Here is a 24940-nt window from a genome sequence, read left to right as displayed (position 1 = left end):
TTGGTCTATCCATCTATTTTTGTACCATTACCAGGTTTTCTTTATTATAAATTCCTTGTAGTATGTCTTGAAATCTGATATCATGATGCCTCCAGCTCTGTTTTTGTTGTACAAGATTAATTTAGCTATTCGAGGTCTCCTGTGCCTCCATATGAATTTTACCATTTTTTTCTAGATTGGAGAAGAATTTCTTCAGTATTTTGATTGGTATTCATTGAATATATAAATTGCTTTTGGAAGAAAGGACATTTTGATATTGATTCTTCTAACCCATGTACATGGAAGTTTTTTCCCTTTTTTTAGATCTTCTTCAATTTCTTCATTTAATGTTTTGTAATTCTCATTGTAGAGATTGTTGACATCCTTGGTTAAATTTATTCCAAGGTATTTAAATTTTTTTTTATAAATTCTGAATGAGATTGATCTTAGAAGTTCTTTCTCAGCCATGGCATTGTCTGTGTATACAAAAGCTATTGATTTTTGTGTATTGATTTTATATCCTTCTACTTTACCAAACTCTTCTCTGAGTTCAAATAGTCACTTTATGGAATCTTGGATCCTCTCTATATATAGAATCATGTTATTTGCAAATAGGGATAGTTTGACTTCCTCCTTCCTGATTTGAATCCATTTGATTTCTTTTTCTTGCCTAATGGCTCTGGCTAAAACTTCCAGCAGTATACTGAGTAGCAATGTTGAGAGTGGACATCCCTGTGTGGTACCAGATCTAAGTGGGAATGCTTCCAACTTTCCCCATTCAAAATGATGCTGGCCATGGGTTTGTCATAAATTTCCTTGACTGTGTTGAGGAACATTCCTTCTATACCCAATTTGCTTAGAGTTTTGATCATGAAAAGATATTATATTTTGTCAAATGTTTTCTTTGATTCTATTGGGATAATTATATGTTTTTGGTTCAGCAATTTGTTAATGTGATGTATCACATTGATTTGCGAATGTTGAACCATCCCTGCATACCAGGGATAAATCACACTTGGTCTAGGTGAATGATCTTTCTGATGTGTTGTTGGATTTGATTGGCTAGAATTTTATTGAGGATTTTTGCATCTATGTTCATCAGGGAATTGGTCTATAATTCTGTTTCTCGGTTGCATTGTTTTCAGGTTTAGGAATTAAGGTGATGCTGGGTTCATAGGAAGAAAACTTGAACTGGAGTTAGTTTTTTTAAATGTCTGGAAGGTATTCTTTAGGAGGGCTTTTATTACTGATTCAATTTCTGTCTTGGTTATGGCTATGTTTCAATTATCTATGTATTCCTGGCTCCATTAAGATAGATCGTATGTGTCCAGGAATCTATCCTTTTCTTCTAGTTTTTCCATTTTGTTGGCATAAATCTTTTCGTAGTAATTTCTGATGATTTCTTTTTATTTCCAGTTTGTTATATTTCCTTTTTCTTCTCTACTTTTATTGATTTGGGTCTTTTCCCTCCTGTTATTTTGGTTGAGGCAATGGTGTAGGAATTTTGTTTATATTTATTAAAAAACAGCTATCTGGTATAATTTTTTAATTTGCTAAGACTTGCTTTATGGCCTTGTACATGGTCAATCCTAGTGACAGTTCCATGCACTGGTGAGAATATGTGTATTCTGCAACTGTAGGATGAAAAAAATCTATGGATATCTATTAGGTCCATATGGTCTATAGAGTCAAATCTGCAGTTTCCTTGCTGATTTTTTGTCTGGTTAATCTGTCTATTGCTGAAAGTGGAGTATTGAAGTCCTCCATTACTATTGTTGGAGTCTATGACTCCTTTTAAATCCCTTAACATTTCTTTTAAATGGTCAGGTGCCTGTTAATTAGGTGTATATACATTTATAATAGTTACAACTTCCTTTCGAATTGATCCCTTAATCATTACATAGTTTCCTTCATTGTCTCTTTTAACAGTTTTTGTGTTAAAGTCTATTTTGTCTGATATTAGGATGGCTACACCAGCTCTTTTTTTGGTTTCTGTTGACATAGAATATCTTTTTCCATCCTTTGACTTTCAGACCACGTGCATCTTTGTTGGTGAAGTGTTTCTTGTAGGCAGAAAATATATGGCTTTGGAGTTTTAAGAAGGCAGAGTAGAGAGGGAGCTTACTGCTTCAGTCTAGAAGATAATTTTAAAAAAGTGGAGTACAGACTTAGAAGAGTTAGGAAAAAAATGGCAGAGGAAACTATGCAAAGTAAAGGGACATGGTGAACCTATGTGGAGAGTGTGGATGCCTACTACCCGGGACTCCAGTAGCTGAGGGCCTATGCACCAGCATTGGAAAGTGAGGTGAAACAAGAGTGCAACAGCCAAAGCTGCTGGTGATAAAGCTTCAAGAAGAGCCTAGAGGGAAACCAGCGTGGGGTCCTGTGGGAATAGTGCACCTGCCATATTAGAGGAGGGAAAAAAAAAATGGAGCGACATATTTCTTTCTCCCTGATAACTTTATAATGGTGTCCTGTAACAAGCCGATAGTATGGGCACCATTTTGGACATACATAACAGTTGTACCAGCTCATATCCACACCCAGTAGCCAGCTGAGTAGAGACTCCTGACTCTGCTATTGAGAACTAACAGGGGACTTGGAGCTCATGACTGTGGGAAGCTTGTGCTGGGACTGTGGAAAAAAACTGAGGCTGTGTGGGAGAACTCAGCATGGCTGGGACTTTGGGCAGTTGCTGTGGGAGACTCCTCCTGTTCAGGGCTTCCTGGTTACCTGGTGAGGGACATTGCTGGGGAATCTGACCTTACACTGAGGACTGCACAGATCCTTTATGTGGTCCTTGGGACAGAATGGGTAAATATACCCACGGGGGCTAGTGCTCAAGCACTGGTCTCCTTTGAGGAAAGGAGCTCAGTTGAGCAGAATAAGCTTCCCTTCTGAATAAAAGAAAAAAAAGAGGAGATTTACTGTGCCAAACCTGGGTGTGTCACCTTAGACACATCCTTCACCCTGGAGCATGGAACAGAGCTCCCTGTCCACACCCACTACAAATCTCTAGATATTCACAGAAAGCAGACCCGCCACTTATTTACAGAGGCATAGTACAAAGATAACTACCACAGAAAAGAAACACAAAGATACCATCGAGTATCTCCACAAATACTGAACAACAAATGCAGCAATTCAAGAAGCAAGAATAAGAAGACAACATGACATCCCCAAAAGAGCACAATTCAATACTAGATTGTGAAGATGATGAGATGGAAAAATGCAAGAAATGGAATTCAAAAATTGATCATAAGTTTACATAGAAGTAATCAGAAGCAAATGCACAAACTACTGAAATCCACACAAGATATGAAAGAAAATTTCTCCCATGAAATTGAGATCTTAAAGAGAAATCAAAATGAAATGAAGAATTCAATAGAACAAATAAAACTTCAATGGAAATTTTGAACAACAGATTCAGTGAAGCAGAATAAAGATTATCTGACTTAGGAAAGAAAGCACAAGAAATTAGACAGTCACACCAACAACAAGAAGAGGAAATTAGAAAACTAAAAAAACACTGTTGGGAATCTACAGGATACTATCAAATGACCCAACATACAGGTTCTAGGAATTCCTGAAGGCATGGAAAGAGAGAAAGGATTTGAAGGCCTTTTAAGTGAAATAATAACAGAAAACTTCCCAAATTTGGAGAAAGAAAGGGACATCTAAGTACAGGAAGCACATAGGACTCCTAATGGATAACACCAGAAAAGATCTTCACCATGACCCATTGTAATCAAACTCAACCACAGTAAAACATAAAGAACAGATTCTAAAATGTGCATGAGAGAAATGACAGGTTATTTTCCAAGGATCTCCAATTAGACTCACAGCAGACTTTTCATCAGAAACCCTACAGGCTAGGAGAGAATGGTGAGATATATTCCAAGTCTTAAGAGAAACTGTCAATCCAGAATACTATACCCTGCAAAGCTCTCATTTATGAATGTAGGTGAAATAAAGACCTTCCATAACAAACAGAAATTGAAAGAATGTCACCACCCATCTATCCTTACAAAAGATGCTTAAGGATGTGCTGCACACAGAAACATAGAAACGTGGTCATCACTATGAAAGAAGGCAAACGAAGAAAATTTCTCAGTAAAAGTTCATAGGATTTTCAAATTAAAAAAATAGGAATGTTTTTGGAAAAATGGTAGGGCAAACTCATCAATAGTCACCTTGAATGTAAATGGTCTCAACTCTCCAGTTAAGACAGAGATGAGAAATTTCCATAGGGATCATAGCCATCTAATTATTTATTCATTGCTGACCATTTAGCAAGTGTTGAGGAACTTATACTAAGAGTACTCAAAATGTTCATGGAAAATGCCTATTATAACAAAGCTATTCAATATATTGCATTTTTGAAGAACTTTTAATCCAATTTTTTCATGAAGTATTTGAAGTATCCTCAAATTATGAATTGAAATGAAATGTCATACATATACCTTGGAGCAATGGAAAAATTACTGTAAGGTGAACAGAAGTATATTTTAACTACTGATATAAACAAAAAGTGCTATAGTTGCTAAAGATAGATCAAAAATGTTGCTTTTACCTTTATAATATAGAGTAGCATGACTGCACATACTTTTGCAAGCAATAATATTGGAGAAATACTCATGTTTCCTCACCAAAGAATCATGTATAGGGTAGAGCATGTAGAAAAGAGAAATGCATGCTGTTTCTTTTACTCCTACAGCAGTAAGTAAAACTGGAATTCTACAAGATCAAAGTCCATTAAGAGCCAGAAGAAATGGAGTTCAAAAGTGCAGCTGAACATAAAAATCTTAAGTTCCTGAAAATACCTAGGAGTCAATTGTCTTTACTATATTCCTTTAAAAGCAAGTAATAACAGCTTGATGCCCATATTCTCTAAATGCCTTCTCTTGCTCCAAGCAAGTGTATGTGTTAGAAGGGAGGGGGTAAACATGCTTATTTCCTCCTCTTGTTGAGTTCCGACTCCCACAAATCTTACAGACTGTCTCATTCCATTGGAGACAATTTCTTTTCCATGTCCAATCATATCATGCCAAGGACTAACTCTATTTTTTTATTTCCACCAAGTACAAGAAGAAAATAAGACTATGCAGATAAAGGTTTACATTGCAGAAAAGGAACATAAATCATCACGTTTGTCTCTATCTCCATTTACTTCCCTGCCCATCATTTTCCTCTTGCAAGAATCTTAACTTCCCTTCCACTTTACAATGGCAGGATATGTGGTTTTCTGTAAGTCCTGGCCCAACTTAGCTATACTCATTTCTTTGAATGAACTGTTTAATAGAGAAATTGTATGCTCATCTGATTTTTTCTCATCTGCAATATAGGGATTAAGAGTACAGAAATTTAATATCTTGGATGTGTGAAATAATTTTTGAGTCACATTTTTTGGTTTTAAGGATCGATAGTAGATTCCAGTTGAAACATCTAGGGTATCTAACCTTAATATATGGGGAAATTATTCCATATTTAAAAACACAATGTGATTTGGCTATTATATTTTAAGGTGTGCATGTATATACATTTGGTTTTCAAGAAGCTTGAGCAAAATGTGTATTATGATAAACTATGCATGGATTTCAAAATTTTTGCACCAGAATAAACTTATCTTTAATTCTATTTTCCATGAACTTTTGGGGTTTTCATTTTCATTTTAAAGTCAGAGTCAGAGACAGATAGAGACAGAGAAATCCTATCCACTGGTTCACCTCCCAAATGTCCACAACAGCCAGTGCTGGGACCAGTGGAAGCCAGGAACTCAACTCAATCTGGTTTTCTCATGTGGGTGGCAGGGAATTGAGCACCTGAGTCATCATCTGCTGCTTCCCAGAGTATACATTAGCAGGAACCCGGAGCAAGGCAGAAAACCAGGACTCAAACTAGCCACTCCGATATGGGATGTGGGGGCATCCCACTGGCATTTTAACCACTGTACCAAATACACACTTTTTCCACAAGCTTTTTGCAGTACCTTTGTGGGGTGGGATGGGGTGGGATAGTTTGCGGGGAGAGAGAGAGAGATAGAGAGAGAGAGAGAGATTGACTGACTAAAGAACTAAAATGAAGGAACATACATTTTGGATTTGATACATAAAGTTTAAATTTATATAGTGGCCAGAATGTCCTCTGATTCAACCATCAGTCTGTTGATGGGAATGCCTGTGTATGAAAGCAGATAGAAAGTGTTTATACCAGAAGAGCCTCTGCTGATGCTCAAGGAGCAGCTATAAAGGAAAACTGTGCCTTAGAGTCCCTGATAAAGAGTAGCTGCTAAATGCATTCAAGATGTCCTTATAGGATAGAAAGGTCACTCTTGTTAACCATTCTGGTCTTTGTATGTATAGCGAGCTCTTCCTTGTGCATCTCTGACAAGAGATCCAAACCAAGAGAGACATTGCTATAGCACTGCCAGGCAAAGTCACCACAAGATATTCTGATCACTAAATTTCTCTTCCAAATATATCAGATGTGACTAAACACAAAGTAGTTCATTTCTTCTTTGCAAAGTCTTTCATACTGCTATATACAATGGATATAAATATGGTGGTATAAGGATGTTTACTTGGCAGTATAGCTTTAAAAATAAAAACATAAAATATTGAAAAGGAGAAATGAAAGAAAAAAATGAGGAAATTTTCAATAGAAAGCATATTTACTTTTATTAATGTAAAGAAAAATCCACAGGGCCACCATTATGATGTATCTTGTTAAGCCTCTATTGCTTGCAATACCGGAGTCCCATGTTGGAGTGCCAGTTCAAGTCTTGGGCATGTTCCTTCCAATCCAGCTCCCTGAGAATGCACTGGGTAAGGCAGCTGATGATGGCATAACTACCTCAGTTCCTGCTGGCCATATGGGAGACCTGGATTGAGTTCCTGACATCTGGTTCCATGCTGCCCCAGTCCTAAGTGTAGTGGTAATCTGGGGAGTGAATCAAGGATCGAAGATCTCTCTTATCTCCTCTATCTCTTTATCTCTATCTTTCATCTTTCTATCAGGCTCTCTCTCTCTCTATCACTCTCTGTCACTCTCTCTGTATCTCTCTCTCTCTCTCTACCATCTATTATCAATCATCTCCCACACTGTTTATTTACAAGATGTGGGTAGGAATAATTTGGATGGAAGAGGAGAAGAAATAAAATTTCTAAGGGTAAAAGTTATTATAGATTTGATTTATGGAACCATAACCATAAAAATAACACTTTATTTTTTAAGTTTAAAATCATATCAATAGGAAGAGGTAAAAATTAAATTGTAATACAAATCAAAACAAGTAAATATAATTACATTTTACATGTGCAATAAAACCATGTGAGTAGAAAATAGAACTGTTCCAAGTAATTCTTTAAAAGATTTATTTACTTGAAAGGCAGAGTTAGAGAGACAGAAAAATCTTCCATCTGTTGGTTCGCTACCCAAATCACCACAATGGCAAGAGCTGGGCCAGTCCAAAGCCAGGAGCTTCTTCCTCTGAGTGCAGGGGTTCAAGTACTGGAGCCATCTTCTGCTGCTTTCCCATGCACATTATCAGGGAGCTGGGTCAGAAGTGAAGTGCCTTACTCCCACAATCTTACAATACTACATGCCTACTAGCAGTGCTTTAAGCTCATTCAGATTCCAGATTTAATTTCTGAATGGTCCTTTCTCAAAAACAAACATACAAATAAAAAAAACAAAGCTACATGGAAAGTTTGAATAAATCACTCAACTAGAAAGCTGTGTGGTGGGGGAGGGAGAGGGAGGGAGAGAGATTCATGGTTAAAAGGGTATGATTTGCCGGCACCGCAGCTCACTAGGCTAATCCTCTGCCTGTGGTGCCGGCACCCCGGGTTCTAGTCCTGGTTGGGGCTCCAGATTCTGTCCCGGTTGCTCCTCTTTCAGTCCAGCTCTCTGCTGTGGCCCGGGAGTGCAGTGGAGGGTGGCCCAAGTGCTTGGGCCTTGCACCCGCATGGGAGACCAGGAGGAAGCACCTGGCTCCTGGCTTTGGATCAGCGCAGCGTGCCAGCCACAATACGCCAGCCATAGCAGCCACTTGGCGGGTGAACCAACGGAAAAAGGAAGACCTCTCTCTCTCTCTCTCTCTTTCTCGCACTAACTCTGTCTGTCAAAAAAAAAAAAAAAAGGATATGATTTATGTTTAGCAGATTCATGGAGAATAGACAATCATGACAGAAGAGATAAGCACAATTGGCTCTATAAATCATGGGTTCCACATCCTGGCTGTGATCAACCATGGTTGAAAAATACTCAGGAAAATGTTGCATCCATACCAAATAGGCATTTTTTTTAGGTTGTCATCCTTCCTTAAGTAATTTAGACTAAATATTTGTATAGCATTTATGTTATATATCATAAACAATCTAGAAATGATATAAAACATATAGGAAGGAGTATGTGCATATGTTATAGGCAAATTCTGTACCATTTCATATAAGTGGCATGAATATCCACAGATTGTGTTATTCCTGGAGAATCTTAGGACAAATTCCCCACAGATGCCAAGGGATGAGTATATACTGTTGATTAGGAAAACAATTTGAATTATAGGGAATGCAAAGGAAAACAATAGTAATAAAAGAGTATAATAAAAGCCATGATGACATTATAGGGCCTGATGTTATAGTACAATGGATTATGCCACTGCCTGTGACACCTGCATCCCATATGGGTTCCAGTTCTAGTCCCTGCTGTTCTGTGTCCCATGCAGCTCCCTACTAATGTGCCTGGGAAAGTAGCAGAAGATGGCTCAAGTACTTAGGCCCCTGCCACACACGTGGGGAACCAGATGAAGCTTCAGGTTTCAGCCTGACTCAGCCCTAACCATTTTGGCCATTTGCTGAATGAACCTGTGGATTGAAGAGCTATGTATTTGTGTCTTCTTCTATATCTCTGTAACTCTAGCTTTCAAATAAATAAAAATAAATATTTTCAAAAAAGTAATTACAGATGATAGGACAAGAGCAATTAAAGGTACAAAATGGCCAATATTGGAATAATAAAATACAAAGGACTAAATTTCATTAAATTGAAAAAAGAAAAAATTTGGTAAAATTTATGTCAAAAAATAAGTATAAAAAATAAGTTGAAGGGTCAGCAGCACAAGGGAACTCTGCATACTTTCTAATGTTTTGCCACAAAACTAAAAATGCTCTAAAAATAGTCTGTATGAAAAAATAAAAATGTAAAAGTTAAAGGGAAAATAATTCAAAACTATGTAAAACAGAACAATATTTACTAAAACAGTGCAGCATCTTCCTGTTTAATTGATCCCTAATCATTATATAGTGCCCTTCTTTGTCTCTCTTAACAGTTTTTGTGTTAAAGTTTATTTTGTCTTATATTAAGATGGGTACACCAGCTATTTTGCTGTTGTTGTTGTTGTTGTTGGCATGGAATATGTTTTTCCAACCTTTCACTTTCAGTCTCCATGCATCTTTGTTGGAAAGATGTGTTTCTTCTAAGCAGAAAATAAGTGGGTTTTGTTTTTTAATCCATTCAGCCAGTCAGTGTCTTTTAATTGGAGAGTTGAGGCCATTTATATTCATGCTGACTATTTATAAGCAGTGACTTTTGCCTGCCATTTTCCCAAAGATGTTTCTAATATAAGCTTTGAACTTCCTGTGATCTTTCACTGGGAGATTGTCTTCCTTTACCTTATTTCGTATTGGTGGCTGTGTTTCTGTTTGTTACACATCTTTAAGCATCTTTTGCAGGGCTGCATGAGAGGTGACAAATTCTTTCAATTTCTGTTTGTTATGGAAGGTATTTATTTCACCTTCATTCACAAATAAGAGCTTTGCAGGATATAATATTTGGGGATGGAAGTTTGTATCTCTTAGTACTTGGACTATATCTCGCCATTCCCTCCTAGCTTGTAGGGTTTCTGATGAGAAGTCTGCTGTGAGTCTAATTGGTGAACCCCTGAGAGTAATCTGACATTTCTCTCTTGCACATTTTAGAATCTTTTCTTTATGTTTCACTGTGGTGAGTTTGATTACAATGTGTCGTGGTGAGGATCTCTTTTGGTCATGTTTCTTGAGGGTTCTATGTGCTTCCTGTACTTGGATGCCTCTTTCCTTCTCCAAACCTAGGAAGGTTTCTGCTAGTATCTCACTAAAAAGGCCTTCTAATCCTTTCTCTCTTTCCATGCCTTCAGGAACTCCTAGAACCCGAATGTTGGGTTTTTTAATAGTATCCTGTAGATCCCCAACAATATTTTTTAGACTTCTAATTTCCTCTTCTTTCCTTTGGTTTGACTGTATACTTTCCTGTGCTCTGTCTTCTAAATCTAATATTCTCTTATATCTCACTGATTCTGTTTTTTTTTTTTTAAGATTTTTTATTTATTTATTGGCAGGTACTGTTACAGTGAGAGAGAGAGAGAGAGAGAAAGGTCTTCCTTCCATTGGTTCACCCCCAAAATGGCCACTATGGCCAGCACTGTGCTGATCCAAAGCCAGGAGCCAAGAGCCAGGTGCTTCCTCCTAGTCACCCATATGGGTGCAGGGGCCCAAGCACTTGGGCCATCCTCCACTGCCCTCCCGGGCCACAGCAGAGAGCTGTAATGGAAGAAGAGCAACCAGGACTAGAACCTGGTGCCATATGGGATGCCAGCGCCACAGGCAGAGGATTAGCCAAGTGAACCATGGCACCAGGCCCCACTGATTCTGTTTTTAAGACTCTCAAATGCGTTTTTCAATTGTTCAGTTGATTTCTTAATTTCATTTTGATTTCTCTTCAATATCTCAATTTCATGTTCTACTAGATTCCTCATTTCATTCTGATTCCTCTTCAAGATTTCATTTTCATGAGAGAGATTTTCTGTCCTGTACTATATGGATTTCTGTAGTTCGTGCATTTGTTTTGATAACTTATAAATGTTCTTTAATTTTTTGAAATCCGTATCTTGCATTTCTTCTATTCATCATCTTCATAATCTTGTATTGGAGTGTCATGTTCATTTGGGAGCATCATGATGTCTTCCTTGTTCTTGTTTCCTCAGTTTCTGTGTTTGTGGTTTGGCATTGTGGAGATTTCTTTGGTTTCTTCATTTTTTTTCTTGCTGTGGTGGCTTTTCTCTTTATACTATGACTCTAGATTAAGTGGACCATCTGCTTTTGGTGAATCTCTAGAAGCGTGTGGTGGGTGTGGCCAGAGAGCTCTGTTCAGTTCTTCAGGGTTAAGGGTGTGCCAAAGGTGACACACCCAGGTTTGGCATGGTAAACCTTCTTTCTCTCTTTTTCATTCAGAGAGGAAGTAATTCCACTCAGCTGAGTTCTTCTCCTTGATTGAGATCAATGCCTGAGCACTAGCCCCAGTGGGTATAATATTCATCTGCTCTGTCCCAAAGACCACACAGAGCATCTGTTCAGTCCTCAGTGTAGGCTCAGATTCCCCTGCAATGTTTCTCACCAGGCAGCCAAGGCTGCCGGAGCTTGTGAGGTTTCCTACTGATACTATTCATGTCTCAGCCACAACGTGAGTTCTCCCACACACCTTCAGTTTTTTTTTTTTTCTTACAGTCCCAGTTCATAAGCTCCACACATTCACTAGGTCTTAGTCTCCTGTTATTTCTCCCCACCAAAGTCAAGTTTTTCTGTTTGGCTGAGGGCAGGGGCAGCCCTGAGTTGGCACAGCTGTTATGTATGTCCAAAATGGTGCCTGCTCTATTGTCTTGCTTGCCTCTGTAAGGTGAGTGGAGAGAGAGAATCATGTCTTTACCAATCCCTCCTCTTTTTGTCTCTCCTCTAGTTAGGCTGGTGTACTTTCCCCCAGGGGGCTACAAGCCTCATTCCCTGTAGGCTCTCCCTGCCACTTTTCCACCAGTGTCTTCGGCTACTGTGGTTTTGCCTTGCCTCCCTTTCCAGCGCTGGTGCATAGACTTGGCAGCTGGGATTCCGAGCCATGGGGCCTGTGCCCTCCACATAGGTTCAATGGGTCCCACTAATTCCAGAAGAGTTTTCTCTGCCATTTTTTCCCTAACTCTTCCCTGAGACTACAGTATCTCCACTTTTATTAAACTATCCTTTCCAGACTATCAGTGAGCTCCCTCCCAATTCCGCCATCTTGGAGCCCTCCCTATTGTAACTATTATAAACATATATGCACCTAATTGCAGGGCACCAGTTTATTTAAAAGATATGTTAAGGAACTTAAAGGGAAACTTTGACTCCAATACAATAGTACTGGGGGAATTCAATACTCCACTTTTAGCAATACAGATCAACCGGACAGAAGATCAACAATGAAACAGCAGATTTAATCAACACTATAGCCCAAATGGATCTAACAGGTATCTACAGAACTTTTCATCCTATACTTGAAGAATACACATTCTTCTTAGCAGTACGTGGAACATACTCTAGGACTAACCACATAGTAGGCCATAAAGCAAGTCTCGGCAAATTCAAAAGAATTGAAATCATACCATGTATCCTCTTAGACCACTGTGGAATGAAGCAGGAAATTAGCAACTCTGGAATCCGTAGAGCATATGCAAACAGATGGAGACTGAATGACATGCTCCTGAATGAACAGTGGGTCATAGAAAAAATCCAAAGAAAAATCAAAAACTTTCTGGAAGTAAAAGAGGATAACAGCACAACATATCAAAACTTATGGGATACAGCAAAAGCAGTGTTAAGAGGAAAGTCTATAGCAATAAGTGCCTACATCGAGAAATTGGAATGGCACCAAATAAATGAGCTTTCAATGCATCTCATGGATATAGAAAAACTGCAGCAAACCAGACCCAAAACTAGTAGAAGATAAATAATGAAAATTAGAGAAGAAATCAACAGAATTGAATCAAAAAAAAAAAAAAAAAACATTACAAAAGATCAGCAAACAACTAACTGAGCACCAAAAAGGAAACCTGTTGAAGAGAAATGGACACTATGAGAAACAATGACTTGATCAGCCCTTGTCCTGACTGTCGAGGAACAACTTACTACTTTATTACTTTTAGTATTTTTTGTTCTACTTAATACCATTGGTTGAACTCTTTAATTAACACACAATTATTCTTAGGTGTTTAAATTTAACTGAGAGGTGATCCCTGTTAAATATAAGAGTGGGAATAAGAGAAGGAGGAGATGTACAGTACGGCGCATGCACAATCGGACTTACTTCTAATGGTAGAGTTAGATACATGCCAGGGGATTCCAATTCAATCCCATCAAGGTGGCATGTACCAATGCCATCTCGCTAGTCAAAGTGATCAGTTTCAGTTCATAATTGATCATAATGATAGGATTAAGGGAATCACATAAACAAAAATAGTTTCTGCTAATACTAACTGATAGAATTAAAAAGGAGAGAACAATCCAACATGGGAAGTGGGATACACAGCAGACTCATAGAATGACAGATGTCATAACAGCACTCTGGCTTCAGAATCAGCCCTTAAGGCATTTGCATCTGGCTAAAAAGCCCATGAGAGTATTTCAGGCATGGAAATCCAAGACACTCTGGCAAAAAAAAAAAAAAAAAATGAACTAACTGAAAGATCTCTGTGAGTGAGATCCCAGCAGAAAGAATGAGCCATCAAAGAAGGGGGTACCTTTCTCCAAAGGGAGGTGAGAACTTCCATTTTGACTATGGCCTTGTCCAAATAAGATTGGAGTTGGCAAACTCAAGAGGCTTCCATTGCTTTGACAGCTCATGATAAGAGCCTCAGGTGATTACTGATGCCATAAATAAGAGAGTCAATTGCTAAATCAACAACAGGAGTCACTGTGCACTTAGTCCCCATATAGGATCTCTGTACTCAATGTGTTATACTGTGTGAATTAACGACATAACTAGTATTCAAACAGTACTTTATACTTTGTGTTTCTGTGTGGGTAAAAACTGTTGAAATCTTCACTTAGTGTATACTAAATTGATCTTCTCTATATAAAGATAATTGAAAATGAATCTGGATGTGAATGGGATAGGAGAGGGAGTTGGAGATGTGATGATTGCGGGTGGGGGAAAAAAGCTGCTATAATCCAAAAGTTGTATTTTGGAAATTTATATTTATTAAATAAAAGTTAAAAATATTTAAAACTAAAGAAAACAATGAACAACAAAAAAATTAAAAATAAAGTAAAACAATGCAGCAAGCAAAATATACTTTATCATAACATTGATTTATCCTGAAGAAAAGCAATTCTCTCTGATAAGAATAGAATTGCATGACATAACTCCTTAACTTAAAAAATTCTAACAACTTTTGCAGCTTAGAATCTGAGCCTTAGCAAAGTTTTGAAATTAGGATAAGTTTTAAACAGATGAATACATTACTTCATCCTTTTGTATAATCTAGAATGGTTTCAAACACCTGGGAATATCAAAGTTGAATCGGAAATCTTCTGGAAACTCTTCAAACTTAAAGTTGTCTTCTATGTGCTATCTCTTTAAAAACATTTCAAAACTCAGCTAGGGAAATTATTCTCTTCAAATATTCCTCTTATTTGATCAAATTTGAAAATTTGTGTTTTGTTCAAAAATTATCTCTTTCCTTCAGATTTTAAAAATGTTTCTTTATAGAAGGGTTCTAAGTTCATATATAAAAACAAGTTAAATCTGAAGTATATTCATGTTTTCCCCTGCATTTTACTGGCTCTTCATCCACTCATAATGTATACTTTCCTTACCTAAAAAAGAGCCCCTAGAAGCATTTCCCTTAAACTCTGAAGGACTTAGATACAATGTTTTTTGCATTCTTTTCTAGTGAAATATTTTCCCCATCTGCAGTGTGGGATTAAGAAAAATTACTTAAAAAACAACAAGCAAAAAATGGTGCCGAGGCTGTGGTGCAGCAGGTTAAAGCCCTGGCCTGAACTTCTGGCATCCCATAAGGGTGCCAGTTCTAGTCCTGGCTACTCCTCTTCCAATTGAGCTCTCTGCTATGGCCAGGGAAAGCAGTGGAGGATGGCCCAAGTCCCAGAGGAAGCTCCTGGCTCCTGACTTCAGATCGGTGAAACTCCAGCCGTTGCGGCCATCTGGGGAGTGAACCAGCAGACAGAAGACCTTTCTCTCTCTCTGTCTCTACCTCTTTCTGAAACTCTGTCTTTCAAATAAATAAAATAAATCTTAAAAAAAATTAGAGATTTGCTACAGTTTGGAGGATATGTACTATAAACTATCTGCAGTCACTATATTGGTATAGAGATAGTAGACACACAATGGAAACTTTTAAGCATTTATTTGGGACAGTAGAATCCACTTTGCCAGACACTTGCAGGAAAAGGAAGAAAAATCAAATATTGGAAGGGGATCATTTTAAAAAAAATCAAATATATACACTTCACTGTCCATTTTGATAGTAATTATTGACACTTTTTTTTTAAAAAAGAAAGAAAAATAACTATGAGATGGTAGTTTTTATAATATAAAGAAGTCATCTTTATTTCACTTTGTACTATGGAAAAAAATCCTAAGTTTAAAAGACTTATCTTTGAATAGTGATTTTGTATTGCCTGTTGCCATTTTTCAAAGAATCATATTATGTCAATGATGACATTATGTAGTCAATGATGCCAATATGATTGAAGTTACTCTGCTTTTATGTTTTATAGGAACCTCAGCGAACCTGCAGTTATCAAGAGGATAACAGCAGTAAAAAATATTACTTTCAGCCAAACTGTGTTATTAAACAAACAGCAACAACTATTTCAAAATGTTTGATTTGAAAGAAATCCTTAGGGTATCACTGAATTTTAAAATCCTAATGTTGATTTGCTAATTAATCGACATTCCGTGATTAATGACTTATTAAAGTAGGGCCAGTAATGTTAAATGCATTTTTTTATTTCAAAATGATTTTTGAAAACTGTAACTCAGCTCTGATTCTTTTATTAGCTTAGTATTTGAAGACAAAGGCAGAAAGTGGGTTATTAAGTCCTCATGTAAACAGATACTTGTGCAAATTAACATGAAAATGCATATAAAAGGACTAAAATTCTTCTAGAGCACAAGATACAGATTATCTTAAATGCCTCTGTGCATTAAAGGAGAAGGAGACATTCTACCTGAGAAAGATGTAAATAGATTATGAGAATTTTAGTTTCTGCTATTATTTGGTATTCTCATTTAGGTGTTTCCCAAAGGCCTATTTGTGTTTAGAAGCTTGGTCTCTGGTCTTGTGTTAATGGATAATTCATTAATGTTAATAGTGAAAGGACTAAAGGTGGAAATGTAATCAAATTATGGTGTCTCAAGGTAGGGCCTTCAGGCAGTGATTGGAATGGATCAGGGTACTTGGGTGGGCTCCTTTCATCAATGATGCCTTTGTAAGTGTGCTTCCCATTCCTCTCTCCTTCCTGGCTCAGCTCATGTTCCACTACCCATGGTCCTCATCAGACACAAGAACAATTGCGTCACTCAATCTTGGATGTGAACCTCCAAAACTATGAGCTGAAATAAGTCTTCCTCCATAACCAGTTGTAGTAACAAAAAGCTGAATAACATAGTTTCTAAATGAATGTAATCACCAACTGGAAAATGTCATTTGCTTGGGATAAACCTTTACATTTTCTTCTGAAAAACTGAAAACACTAGAAATAGAGAATAGGAAAGTCCCTGGCCATTACCCCTAAAGTTTTATAATAACCAAAATAGTCAGATATACTTCACCGAAAGGAGAGAACCGATTGTCTAAAGATAGCCTATTGATTTACTTTTGGCATACGAATTTGCTGCCCCAGCTATAGAACAGAGAAGGAGAGAGGAGGAGGCAGATCGAGGCTAGTGGCAGTGGGGTGGGGGTAGGGGAGAGTGGAAGAGATGGGAAGGAAAGAGGAGAGGAAGACCAGAGAAGAGGAGAGTAGACAGGGGAGAGGGAAGGATCTTGGAGAAGGGAAGGGGAGGGAGAAGACTGGGCAAAAGAAAAGGAGAGGAATAAAAGGGAGGCAGGGAGAGGAAGGAGGAGGAGACTTCAAAGGGAGGCCCAGAATGCGGGGAGGAAGAGGAGAGCAGAGATCATGTGAGTGAGTGTGTTCTAATTTCTGAGTACTTGCTCTCCACATCTACTGATCCCACATGCCTGAGTTCAACCTCAGACAAACTACTTGAATATATATTTGTATCTGAACACGTTCAGAGTATTTTTTTCTTCACATTATTTCCAGAACAAAACAGCTTAACAACTATTTATATAGCATTTACATTGTGGTAGGTTACATAAGTAATATAGATATAATTTATGCTACATGGGATGCACACAGATTACATGAAAAGCACTACACCATGTTACATAGGGGACTTGAGCATCTTCAGATTTTGTATCCCTGGGGCGTCCTGGAATCCAGTTTTCATGGATGATGAGGGGAACCTGTACTTTCCCCTACTCATACGCAGAGGATTCTGTGTCCCTTGGTCTCAGAATAAGAACTGCTCAGCAAGAACCTCCTCACTTGGTGTTGAGAAAGCTTATGTTGTGTCACATGTGTTATCCTCAATGGGAAGGGAGGGAGTGCATGGGTGTGTTGTGGTGAGACAGGGAAAGGAGAGAGGCAGAAGGAGAAAAAGGAAGTGAATTGACACCACTGAGTACTCTGTGTCATGTCAATCATCAGGGGACTTCTCAGCACCCTGTGGCAAGAAGAAAGAGTCCCCAGAATGACCCAGATAAAATTTCCTCCAGACAACTGTGATGTGAGTGCCTAAGATGTTTTTTTTAATGTAATCTAAAGAGATTGTGAGATTCATATATGCCCAAGTTTAACCTTGTAGCTTTTTAAATCAGTTCTTCCCCAACTTGCTGCCAAAGTTGAGATGTTTTTCACTCACTGTAAGACTATTCAGTTGTGGAACCTGAATTGGCCGCTAAACAGGAGTCCTGTTTTTAATTTCGTCATCTCTTTCTGTTTACTGAATGTCCAGCATTAGAGCGTCATCGTATGACCGATAGTGAAGCCTTGAATTTTTAGAAAAAGTTTGTTCAATGTGGTTCAGCACGCACCCACTGACGTCTTTGAAATGCTAGGCACTAGCCTACTGTGGGCAATATGCCAGAAAACCTAGAGTAAAGTTCACAGTTTAAGAATTAGTTCTCTGAAGAACAGATTTTTCCTTATATCCCCAATCATCAGTTAAGAAAAAAAGATTTATTTATTTCAAAGGCAGAGCTACAGAGATAGCAAGATCTCCATCCACTGATTTACTCCTCAAATGGCCACAATGGCCAGGGCTGGGCTAGATCAAAGCCAAGAGACAGGAGCTTCATCTAGGCCTCCCATGTCGGTGAGGGGAATCCAAGTACTTGGGCCATTAGCTGGGAACTGGATTGGAAGTGGAGCAGCCATGACAGGAACAGAGCTGGTGCCTGTATGATGCTGGCATCTTAAGTGGTGGCTTAACCAGCAGTGTCACAACACTAGATCCCCTAATCATTGATTTTGATGGAAGGAACTAAATTCTTTGAAAAATTTAATGAATTCAATTGATATTTAGTTTGCTTGATTCATAGGGAGAATGAAATCACAGTCTGCCTCTCAGGGACATGTATTGTAGGAGAGATAACATGGAAATTAAGAGATAATTCTGGGGCCGGCGCAGTGGCTCACTAGGCTAATCCTCTGCCTGTGGCACTAGCACACCGGGTTTTAGTCCCGGTCGGGGTGCCGGATTCTGTCCTGGTTGCCCCTCTTCCAGGCCAGCTCTCTGCTGTGGCCAGGGAGTGCAGTGGAGGATGGCCCAAGTGCTTGGGCCCTGCACCCCATGGGAGACCAGGAGAAGCACCTGGCTCCTGCCATCGGATCAGCGCAGTGCGCCGGCCGCGGCGGCCATTGGAGGGTGAACCAACGGCATAGGAAGACCTTTCTCTCTGTCTCTCTCTCTCAATGTCCACTCTGCCTGTCAAAAAAAAAAAAAAAAAAAAAAAAAGATTTTAGAAGAAGTGATATGAAAGCAAGACCTTGATATATTGCTCCCTAGTTTGATTTCTAAATGCATATCTATGAAACTCCTTGACTGGTTTCCAATTTTACCCTTTAAAGTTATTAATATGTGAATACTTTGCTTATTTGATAGGATTATTGTAATGATATGATTGATAAGATGAAATACATGTTCAGTTGTTCTGATGAATTTCTTGTAGGAGAATAAATTCATTTACTTTATACCCCTCAGAAACTGGAGAACAGTATTTGCTTTTTAAGATTTATTTATTTACTTGAAAGTCAGAGTTAGAGAAGGAGAGGAGGAGAGAGAGACAGGTCTTCCATCCTCTGGTTCACTCCCCAATTAGCCGCAATGGCTGGAGCTGTGCTGATCCCTAGTCAGGAGCCAGGAGCTTCTTCCGGGTCTCCCAAGTGGGTGCAGAGGCCCAAGGACTTGGGCTGTCTTCTGCTTTCCCAGGCCATAGCAGAGAGCTGGATCGGAACTGGAGCAGCCGGGACTCAAACCGGAGCCCATATGGGATGCCAGCACTGCAGGCAGCAGCTTCACCCACTATGACACAGTGCTGGTCCCAGGAGAGCAGTATTTTTGCCTGGTTAATTGAAAAAAAAAGAACATGTTATTTACTGATATCTATGTTGGCAGTATGGTTTTCCCCATTCATTGTTTTATTATCTCAAGAATCCAGTGAGGAAATTACTTTAATTTCTGTTCAAAACATAGAAGACAACCTCAGCAGGTCACTTAGTTGAGTGAGTTATCCAGAGTTATATAGTGAACACTTGATAGAGATAATTAAATAATACTTTACCCGTGTGGATTCAACAAGGCGTGCATGCAAATAAATCATTCAGTTATTCAGGACTAGTATCAATAGGTCTCTGGTTCTAATTCAGAAAGTCTTGCTTAGTTACTAAACCTGAAAGTCTACTCCTCCAAAGACCCAAGGTCAAGGATAGCATAAAGAGACCAAACAATTGAAACAATTCATAGAGTTAAAGGAATAATTTGTATTAATAAAGTTCCCCAGACTAGTTTATATTTGCATCTGCAAACCCTCTTTTTTCATTGATTGTCATGATCACACTGTCCAGATTTATAATGTAGGAGTTTTTAAAACACATGTATTAGGCAATAAAGTGTATTCTAGTAATAATAGCCCATTTTTATCTATTGTCCCAACACTTCACCTGTTAAATGTCATAAACTCTGACCTAAGATTAAAAACTCAGAATGCATGTGACAGTGGGATATGGCCCCGAAATCTAAGGGAACTATCTTAAGAGATAGGAAGAAACTTCCTCCATTCTTTATTCTAGAGCCTAAAGCAAAGAATAAATCACATCTGGAAATTAAGTTCCAAGGAAACAGATTAATCACACACTAACCATGTAAATATTTAAAAGGCAAGGAAGTGTTTACCTGAGTCTAAAGATCAGAATGCTCAGTGGAAGGAGTGCACAGGAGAGCCCCAAGAAGCAGTGAGCAGGAAGAATTTTGCTTAGATTTTTGCTGGTAACTGAAGTCTCACAATCAGATTAGACAGAGTGAGAGGAACTAAGGTTAGCTCACAAATTCCCCCCGGGGTGGAGTCAGAGCAGAAGCTCTTTGAATTGCTCTCCCTGAGATCTGAACTCGAAAGTTGCAAGGGATTTTTGAGAGTTGCTTGGAGAAGTTCTGGCAACCAAGGACACCGCTGGATCCCTAGCTGGTAAGCACTGAGCCACTGATAGATCCTCAGCACACAGATATACACTCTGATTTTCCCAAATGAAAATCCTCTCTTTTGAAATCCTGTTACTTTTAGAGACATCTCCTGCCAGTTCTTTATTCTATTTTTCCAAATCATTCTCATAAACAAAAATACCATGATTTCCCTGGACTCCTCCTTTAAAAATGTGCTAGATCGAGACATAATTACCCATGTAGTGAAGAACTGATGTCAGTAGTACATTACAGTTCGTCTGCTGAATATGGTTACATATGGCAGATTAAAGTTAATTCTGCCATTACTTGAGCCTAAATGGTAAGATTAGATAAAAATCTAGATGAGAATTATTTCTTTAAATAAACTTTAAATCTTCTATTTTCTGTTAACTTTGTCTCATACTGCAATTAGTCATATTTAGCATTCGTTTAGAGAAGTGAAAATGTCTATTATTTAAGCAGAGTGACTTCCCCTTTCAGTTTATGAAATATTTGCATAAGAATGGAAAGTTGACATACTTTTCTCTGTATAGTAAAATGGTTTATTTTTTTCTTTTGAGAAGGGCAGGATGTTATTTAGGTAATAACATTGAAACAAATGAAATGGTATTCTGAATTAGAAGCTCAACAAGTAATTCATATTCTGGATATGAAATATAAAGTTGTAATAATGTAATGTCACTCATTTTTGAAGATAGACTTAAAGTTCTGTGTACATATAATAAGTAGCATTTGCTCTTAATAAAAAAAACCACAAGCTTACTTTATATATAAATATGTTTTTAACCAGGCTCTAAACTTTGAACTCATAGGTACAATTTGCTTATTTCAGGCATGAAAACTCAAACTGTGTAAAGATTAACTATTGAGTACTCACAGTTAACTATTGAGTACTCACAGTCCTTTTTTTCTTTTAACTATTTAACTTTAGGCCAATGGGTAACTAGGAGATCCTGAATTCTCTGATTCCATGATAACAGTTTCTTTTATGAATCATAAAATTTTAGCATTAAAGTTTTCACTGCTTAAATAAAATTGTGAAGATACAATTCAGAAAATTTCAAAAGTTAAATTGACTGTAAAATATCAGTTTCTATAAATATAAATTTATTTGCAAATGGTAAACTTAAATAAGGCATAAAATTATGATTTGTGAAGCACTCACTAATTGTCTAGCCCATGTGGTGACTGAAGAATTAAGCAGTTATCAGTATGAGTTCATAACTTGCTTCTTTAGAGTGAGAACACTGGGGTGTCCTGGGAGCTAAGGCTGTATTAAGTCTTCAGGAGTTTCTAGCTGGTGAAAAGGAAGGATGTAGTGAACTCATTCTGGAAAGACTAGGCCCATTAAGTATCTCACTATAACCCATGTGGGACAGGCACAGAATTGGAATCAGCCACTTGAATCTTTCCTTGGCTGAGGCTGGATTGGGAAGGATTGTTTAAGAAGTAAAAGTAAATGGATTCATACATAGCCTGTGTTGCTTGGCAGACTGAGTGAATGTCTGAAAAAAAGATGCCACAGATAAAGAGAATGAGCTCAAGGAACATAAATTAAAAAAAAAAAAAAAAAAGAAGAATCAGGAAGAGATATGACAAAAAATAAAGTGAGGAGTTCACTTCTCTGAGCAGGATCTCTTGTGCATGTTCTACCCACATATCTTGCCAAAGAGTAGCATATTTGGCTCAATGTCAGGCAGCCTGCAAACCTAACTGCACTCTACTTCACTTCAACTCCATTTTTGCCATTGTTCTGTCCAGGATTTGGTATGGAAATGGGGGCAGGTGATTTTGACTCTCAGGATTGTTACAAGGGTTAAACAAAATACAGATACAAAGAAAGTAAATGAATTTTTTTAAATAGTAAAAGTTGATTTTTTTACTCAGATTTGGTGGCAGTAACCTAATCTGTGTATTTATTTACATAGTGCTGCATAAAGTTGTCCCCAATAAACTCTAAAAGGGCTTAGTCTCCAACATAAGTCCCAAATATAAGGTAAGCTCTCTTGATTCTGAGTTTCACTGAAAATGCTTCCGTAATCATTTTCTATGGAATCAGAATGAGAGAGACTGTCATTTTAACAGAAGGTCATTAATCATGTCAAATAATTCACAAAACTATTTTTTTTATGGTCTTGTTCAACTGTTGTTTTAGTAGAGCATTTTATCTAAAAGATACTGCTTGGTAAGGGAGTGATGTTAGCATAAATTTAACATGATTCATGTCCCCAGATAGAATATAGCTCAGAACTGTAGATAAACAACTGAATCAAGCTATTGTAAGTAATAAGTTTATGGTGAGGGCATGCTGTATATTGAGGCAGAAAAGCATTTCATGGAGTTTTAGCTACAGGCAAACAGATAGGCGTCCCCAAGCCTTGCGTGAGGCTTGCTGCTTGGAACAATCGAGGACCTCTCAAGATGGGGTTACCTTGTCATCTTTTCAGGAGCCATAGATGTTCAGTCTGCCACTACTATAGAGCTACATGAGTCTTCCTTGCTGTGGCATCAATTCATACTTTTCATGCCTAATCAATCAGTGGTTCTGCTTTGCTCTGAAAAATGAATCACTTGTGACGATATTCCTCCTAAATTTTAGCACTTCACAGCTTCTCCCTACTGTTCTTTTACATTCTTGTTCCTATTGTAACTGAATGAAGGCGTATCTTACAGCTCAGATTCCTAAAAGAATTTGATTTCATGCTCGGCTAAACATCATCATCACTGTTTGGTTAGCACTTTCATAGCAGGTCACTCACAGACCACTGACAAAATAGTGCCTTGTCTGTAGTAGGTCAAGTGCATGGTAGGTGTCTAATAAACTATGATCAGGCAATTTATCATGTCAGGTGGTGGAGACAAAGTTATCTCCATTCAAAAGACCACTTTCTTCATCAGAAAGCTATGCATAGGGAGTCATGTAGAATCAAGTTGTTGGCATGGCATGAATGTTTGATCTTTTCCATATAAACAAGTATCATTGTGTATATATAAATATGAATATATATATATATATATGTATTGGCAGGATGTATAATTTATCATGATACGTCCTCATAATTATTACTGGCATTCAGAGGAGAGAACACTATTATTAGCTGAGACATCATGACAGGCCTCATGAAAATGTGGCAGTTGAGACTAAGGCTTTGAGTGGCCAGGATCTGAACAAGTAGAAGGGGAAATAGAACATTTTAGGCAAAAAGGATGAAATACAAAATTTCATGAGAGCAAATACTTGTTTAGTATTATCTCATACTGATAGCAACATCAATATCAATGTCAAAATCATTGTACAGAAGCATGGGCTGGGCAATTGAGAGTCACTGCCCACTGTCCACACTTATAACATGCAAAGGTGAAGTTTGGTATCCTTAACAAGGAATGTAAAGGATGGATACTCATCAGGTAATAACAATCATAATTGAGAAAGGAAGAGGTCACATAAGTAGAAGAATGTAAACTTAGACTACAGGAAGAATGTCCACATTGCTGCCATGGTATAATACTTGGGCAACTCTGTTTTCTACCACTCTATGTGTCAACTGGGTAGGATATGGGAAGGGAAAATAGGATAAATAGTATTGGGATTTTAGAGCTTTGTTCTTATGTTACTTTTTGTCACCAGGGGTCCTGGACTTTAAGTATAAACTGTCAGAGACCAGCATCATGCACAGAAGGTTAAACTTCTGAGTTTGTCTCCCACATCAGAGTGATGGTTTGAGTCCTGGCTGTTCCTTTTCCAATCTAGCTCCCTGCTACTGTGCCTGGAAAGGCAGCAGATAATTGCCCGAGGGGGGAGACCTAGATGGAGTTCTAGGCTCCTAGATTCAGTCTGGCTCAGCCCTGGCTGTTGCAGACATTTAGAGAGTGAACTAGTAGGCAGGGGATCTCTTTCTGGGTGTGTGTGTATTTCTGTCATTCTGCCTTATAAATAGCTAATTAAATAAACCTTTAAAAGTTATAGTTTTCAATTTAAAAATGTAAAAATCTCTTTAGATACAATATTCTCCTAAGGTATAGTCTCAAACATTGAATGATCACTTTGATATTTCCACCTGGATATTGAATTTTTTTAAAATTTTTTTTTGACAGGCAGAGTGGACAGTGAGAGAGACAGAGAAAGGTCTTCCTTTGCCATTGGTTCACCCTCCAATGGCCGCCGCGGCCGGCGCACTGCGCTGATCCGAAGGCAGGAGCCAGGTGCTTTTCCTGGTCTCCCATGGGGTGCAGGGCCCAATCACTTGGGCCATCCTCCACTGCGCTCCCTGGCCACAGCAGAGAGCTGGCCTGGAAGAGGGGCAACCGGGACAGAATCCAGCGCCCCAACCGGGACTAGAACCCTAGAACC

The 24940-nt window shown here is 38.2% G+C and overlaps 1 protein-coding gene and 1 long non-coding RNA gene across 7 annotated transcripts in view; one reads left to right on the top strand and one right to left on the bottom strand.

The window, feature by feature from the left end:
• The window catches only part of KYNU (kynureninase), a 228983-nt gene that overhangs the window by 3700 nt on the left and 200343 nt on the right, over positions 1 to 24940 (top strand). For 5 of the 6 annotated variants that reach the window (XM_070071543.1, XM_017342822.3, XM_017342818.3 and 2 more), the window contains exon 1: positions 20458 to 20593. The exons of the other annotated variant lie outside the window; for it this stretch is intronic. The gene's annotated coding sequence lies outside the window, so the exon portion shown is untranslated. Of the gene's footprint in view, positions 1 to 20457; positions 20594 to 24940 lie in introns of those variants that run through there. 6 annotated transcript variants of the gene reach the window in all.
• LOC127491777 (uncharacterized) lies at positions 19130 to 20436 on the bottom strand. Its single transcript, XR_007920678.2, has 2 exons — positions 20305 to 20436; positions 19130 to 19474 (listed from the first exon to the last, which is right to left on the bottom strand). It is a non-coding gene; the product is annotated as an uncharacterized lncRNA (long non-coding RNA).

This window comes from Oryctolagus cuniculus, chromosome 3 (assembly GCF_964237555.1).
Source record: "Oryctolagus cuniculus chromosome 3, mOryCun1.1, whole genome shotgun sequence".
NCBI lineage: Eukaryota > Metazoa > Chordata > Mammalia > Lagomorpha > Leporidae > Oryctolagus > Oryctolagus cuniculus.
The sequence above is the reverse complement of the archived record's forward strand: the minus strand, read 5'-3'. Positions and strand labels throughout refer to the sequence as shown.